The following is a 6,073-nucleotide window of genomic DNA, read 5'->3' on the forward strand; positions in this document are numbered from 1 at the left end:
TATAATGATAGACTCCAAAAGAGATATGTGAAGGAGACCACTGTGAGCTTATTCATTCATTTTTAAAATGTTTCTTGAGAGTTTATTATACTCTGAGAATTATTCCTGCCACTGGGAATTTAATTGTAGATAATGCTTTTATGGAACTCACAAGAAAGGCATCAAATAATACATAAGTAAAAATGAAAACAACACTGCTTTGCTCTGAAAAAAAAAATAAAACAGATAAGGTGATGTAGAGTAATGCACTACTTTAGACTGAAAGCCAGGGAGAGCCTCCCTAAGGAATAATGTTGAAATGAGATCTAAATTACAAGATGAAGCAAATGAAGAAAAAATCTGAAGGAACAGCATCAAGGCCATTATGATAAATGCAATAAACCTAGGTGAGAGTTATCTTGTCAGTTCCTACAACAACAGAAAGGACAGGAGGCCAATGTGACCGATGCTAAGGGAGCAAGTGGAGGGTGGTCAGTTACATCAGAGCCTCAGAAGTTGTCAGCCATGCTAGTATACAACCAGAGCAGGGGGAAAAAGCTATTATTTTATTCCCAGTGGAATGAGAATCTGAAGGGTTTTAAGTAAGAGAATGAGGTGATCTGTGTTTCTGAAAAAGCAATCCCACTCCTCCAACTCGGTGTAAAGAATGAACTACAGGCTAGGCACAGTGGCTCATGCCTGTAATCCCATCACTCTGGAAGGCCAAGAAAGATGGGTGACTTGAGGCCAGGTTGAAGTCCAAGCTGGCCAATGCAGTGAAACCTCGTCTGGGCGCAGTAGCTCACACCTATAACACAAGCACTTTGGGAGGCTAAGGTGGACAGATCGCCTAAGGTTGGGAATTGGAGACCAGCATGACCAACATGGAGAAACCCCGTCTCCACTAAAAATACAAAATTAGCCGGGCATGATGCTGCATGCCTGTAATCCTAGCTACTCCAGAGGCTGAGGCAGGAGAATCGCTCGAACCCAGGAGGCAGAGGTTGTGGTGAGCCGAGATTGCACCACTGCACTCGCCTGGGCAACAAGAGTAAAACTCCATCTCAAAAAAACACAAAAAATTACAAAAATTAGCCAGGTGTGGTGGCGGGTGCCTACTTGGGAGGCTGAGGTATGAGAGTCGCTTGAACCCAAGAGGCTGAGGTTACAGTGAGCCAAGATTATGACACTGTACTCTAGCCTGAGTGATAGAACAAGACTCTGCCTTAAAAAAAAAAAAAAAAAAAAAAAAAAAAAAAAAAAAAAAAAAAAAAAAAAAAAAAAAAAAGAATGGATTATGGAGTGATAAAAGTGAAAGACTGGACAGAAATTAGGAGGCTGTTAGTTCTAGAACCATGCCTGGCACATAGTAGTCAATGTGTTGAATAAATGAGTGTTGTAATAGTCAAGGTAAGAGAAGATGAGGGCTACGACTTGGGTGGTAAAGTGCTACATGTAGAAACCATTCTACCTCGTTCAACATCTGTGAGTGTCATCAACCCAGTAGTCTTTTAAAAACCAGTAGCCTCTTTTTCCAGCTGGAACCATGGAGGGTGATGAAGAGAAGAAAGAGATACCTGCTGTGCCAGAAACCCTTAAGAGAAAGTGAGGGATAGAGCTGAAGATCAAGTGCCTAAGAAAGAAATTTGCCCAAAACATGCTTTGAAAGGCAAGGAGGAAGCTTATCTATGAAAAAGCGAAGCCCTATCACAAACAATACAGGCAGAGGTACAGAACTACAATTCAAATGGCGAGGATGGAAAGAAAAGCTGGCAACTTCTGTGTACCTGCAGAACCCAAATTGGCCTTTGTCATCAGGATCAGAGGTATCAATGGTGTGAGCCCAAAGGTCTGAAAGGTGTTGCAGCTTCTTTGCTTTCGTCAAATCTTCAGTGGGACCTTTGTGAAGCTCAACAAGGCTTTAGTTAACATGCTGAGGATTGTGGAGCCATATATTGCATAGGGGAACCCAAATCTGAAGTCAGTAAATGAACTAATCTATAAGCGTGGTTATGGCAAAATCAGTAAGAAGCAAATTACTTTGACAGATAACGCTTTGATTGCTTGACCTCTTGGTAAATATGGCATCATTTGCATGGAGGATCTGATTCATGGGCTCTATACTGTTGGAAAATGCTTCAAAGAAGCAAGTAACTTCTGTGGCCTTTCAAATTATCTTCTCCACAAGGTGGAATGAAGGAAAAGACCATTCATTTTGTAGAAGACGGAGATGCTGGCAACAGGGAGGGTCAGATCAACAGGCTTCTTAGAAGAATGAACTGAGGTGTCTAGTGTCTACCATGATTATTTTTCTAAGCTGGTTGGTTAATAAACAGTATCTGGCTCACACCTGTAATCCCAACACTTTGCGGGGCCAAGGGAGGAGGATCACTTGAGGCCAGCCTGGGCAATATAACAAGGCCCCATCTCTTCAAAAACATCGTTTTTAAAAATTAACTCCAGAGCCATAAAAGGGAATGAAATCATGTCCTTTACAGCAACATAAATGGAGCTAGAAGCCGTTATCCTAAGTGAACTAACTCAGAAACAGAAAACCAAATACCCCACGTTCTCACTTATAAGTGATAACAAAACAATGAATACATATGGACATAATGATGGAAATAATAGACACTGAGGACTCCAAAAGAGGGTTGGTTGGGAGGGAGGAGGGAGTTGAAAAATTATACCTAATGGTACAATGTTCGCAATTTAGGTAACAGGCATTCTAGAAGCCCAATCTCCACTAATATACACTATACCCATGTAGCATGCAATGTAGTCCCTGAATCTAAAGTAAAATAAAATTTTTAAAATACAAATTAAAAATAAATTTATTAAATAAACTCTAAAACATTTTATCATCTGTGCCTTTAAAATATCTACTCCCAAAATAAGATTTCCCTCAAGGTTGCTGCAGTCATCGATGAAGGGTCAAGAGTCATGATCCCCCGTCAGGCTCTGCCTCTGATTCAGACAATTTTGTATTTGTGTTCTTTTTTTTTTGCCACAACTTTTTAATTTTAGCTACCAAATATAATCATACTCTTGCCACTGACTAGCCCATATTAAATATCACAGATTTGTATAACATCAATAGTCTTTTTAAAACAAGAAATAGAACAAATATGTATTTTACTGCATGAATCACATTATTTCTTTGTATCAAATGCCATAAGTCACTACAAACACTGTTGTTAGTCACAAAATTTTAGGACACTGTTTACCTGTCATATGACAGCTGAAGTTATGTAGGTACCAAACTGACAGTAAATATATTAAGTATTCCTTTTAATAAACTGCCAGGAAAAGGAGTAGAGAAATGCTTGAAGCAGAGGACCCAGTGATGGGCTCAGAACTCTCCAGGTTTCACACAGCACCTCACTCTAGCACACAGATCAGTATAACTGCAGCAACAAGGACCCTTCAAAGTCAGTCACGCTAGGGAATTCCCTGGGAGGATTGGATTCTGTGGACATCTTCCACAATGCTCAAAAGCTACACACAGTAGATAGGAAGAAAAATCACTAAGAAAATGCCATGGCAATTACCAACAAAGGTTTCCCATTGAAAAGATATTTTCCCTGAAAAAAGCGAGTAATAATTTAATTTTTTCCAAAATGAATTTAAATATCTCTATTAATACATATACTAATCAGAACCATTTAATTAGCATTTTCAGTCCCTAGTACATGTATAATATAATGAAGCAAACAATATATTAAAATCTTTGACTCTTTTTCAGGAAGGCATGAGGCATCTCCCCCGCTGCTGCTCAGGCTGGAGTGGAGTGGCATGATCTCAGCGCACTGCTGCCTCCGTCTTCTGAGTTCAAGCAGTTCTCCTGCCTCAGCCTCCTGCGTAGGGGATTACAGGCGCCCACCACCATGCTTAGCTAATTTTTGCATTTTTAGTAGACACGAGGTTTCGCCATGTTGGCCAGACTGGTCTCAAACTCTGGACCTCAAGCGATCCACCTGCCTTGGGCCTCCCAAAATACTGGGATTACAGGCATGAGTCACCGAACCGGGCCAAATCCTTTGACTCTTGATTAAGATTATATATAAAAAGACCTTTCTAGGCCGGGCACGGTGGCTCATACTTGTAATCCCAGCTCTTTGGGAGGCCAAGGCGGGCAGATCACCTGAGCTCGAGAGTTCTAGATGAGCCTGGGTAACATGGTGAAACCCCATCTCAACTAAGAATATAAAAATTATCCAGACGTGGTGGTAGGCACCTGCTGTCCCAGCTACTACTCAGGAGGCTGAGACACAAGAATAGCTTGGTGCCAGGAGGCAAAGGTTGCAGTGAGCTGAAATCATACCACTGGATTCCAGCCTGGGCAACACAGCAAGGCTGTCTAGCTAAAATAAAATTGGCAAAGGATCTGCAAACGGTATTGTAGAAAAGACACATTTAATTTTATTTTTTAGATAATATTTTTTTGAGATGGAGTCTTGCTCTGTTGCCCAGTCCGGAGTACAGTGGTGCAATCTCAGCTTATTGCAATCTGTGCCCGCCAAGTTCAAGCGATTATCTTGCCTTAGTTTCCCAAGTAGCGGGGATTACAGGTGCACACCATGACACCCAGCTAATTTATGTATTTTTAGTAGAGATGGGGTTTCGCCATTTTGGCCAGGCTGGTTTTGAACTTCTGGCCTCAGGTGATCTGCCCACCTTGGCCTCCCAAAGTGCTGGGATTACAGGCGTGAGCCACCACGCCTGGCCATTTTTTAGATAATTTCTCCTACGTGCCTCTTTTACAGTTTCCACTAAGGTTTGTGAAAGAAATGCTACAGATCCTCCAAGCTCTCAAAGTTAATGGTTATATTAACAGGAAGAGCATCAGAGATATGCCAAAGAAGAATCTGAATAAATGCTTGAGAACTATGAACAATTAAGATTTTAATGTCTCATTTAATTTGGAGTTTTTTTAAATATCATCTTTGTTTTTAAAAAAGCAGTCACAAATAGTAGCTCTGATTTTTAACAGACTAAGAGCTTAAAGTTTTCTTAATAAATCCCCTTTTATAACTAATTACAGCAATTTTTAAGTATCCAGACATATTTTACCAAACTTTTTGATAAAAAGTTGTTCTTTCACTTGTATGGAATATTGCAGAAATGCCTGATATTTTAAGATTTCTGCAAAGACATATTTTAAATACTGTTCAGTTGGAGACTGAAAAAGCTGGCGCTCTCACTACCTGAAAACCACTTTTAATATTCTGAAACACCTTCTCTCGACATGATTTGAAATATATATTTCTACATGTAAAATCCATCTCTATTTTTTTCTATTCTCTCTAAAATTAATCTTCACTATTTATCAGCTACAGAAAGTCCCTGGGTTAATAAAATTTTCAATCATGCTTTGTCTTTCATAGCTTCAAACTACTCTAATACTGAACGTAACATTTCAAAAGGAATTATCAACCTTAACTATCTATCTACAATATGAGCTGCTCCAAAGTGCTTGAAACATCTGAGCACACTTCCCAAAACAGGTGGAGTTCTGTTGTCCATCATGACAATCTCTCAATAACTCTAAAACATACTTATTCAAGCAACCTCTGTTTATAAACATCCAGCAACTGTACCTCTGCCAGCCCTGCTACTGGAAAAAACACTTAGGACATGCCAGGGATTATGCCAAGCATTTTGTATCTAGTCTCTCATTTGCTCCTTACGACACCCTATATGTGTAGTATCTCCAAATAAATAGCAATCTATAGTAATAAAGGCAATATTCTTACAGGAAACAAGTTTTTAATACCTGGCACCTATGGGAAAACCTCTCTGATGGAAGAATTTAAGAGGAGGTTGAAAGGGAACAAGCTCAATTTCTTTTAGAGTTCCTAAACTATACCAAAGTCAAACTTATTCTACCTGCACTAACAGGTGAAAGGACATGCAGAACATGCATGGATTATTGTTCTGAAAAGTCCAGAATACTGTGCTTATTCCTATAGCAACTAGTAGGCTACTGAGACCCAGTGTTAGTTCCATACATAGATTTCATCAGAGAAGCCCTTCCTTTGCAGTTTTATATTCTTTTTATACCAAATCTTTACCTCAGAATCCCTTTCACTTA

The 6,073-nt window shown here is 39.6% G+C and overlaps 1 protein-coding gene and 1 pseudogene across 3 annotated transcripts in view; one reads left to right on the forward strand and one right to left on the reverse strand.

The window, feature by feature from the left end:
• The window catches only part of RERE (arginine-glutamic acid dipeptide repeats), a 468,771-nt gene that overhangs the window by 397,026 nt on the left and 65,672 nt on the right, over positions 1 to 6,073 (reverse strand). The window lies entirely within an intron of this gene.
• On the forward strand, positions 1,526 to 2,354 carry LOC108282401 (annotated as a pseudogene).

The sequence above is a fragment of the Cebus imitator genome, unplaced genomic scaffold (assembly GCF_001604975.1).
Source record: "Cebus imitator isolate Cc_AM_T3 unplaced genomic scaffold, Cebus_imitator-1.0 Scaffold240, whole genome shotgun sequence".
Lineage (NCBI taxonomy): Eukaryota > Metazoa > Chordata > Mammalia > Primates > Cebidae > Cebus > Cebus imitator.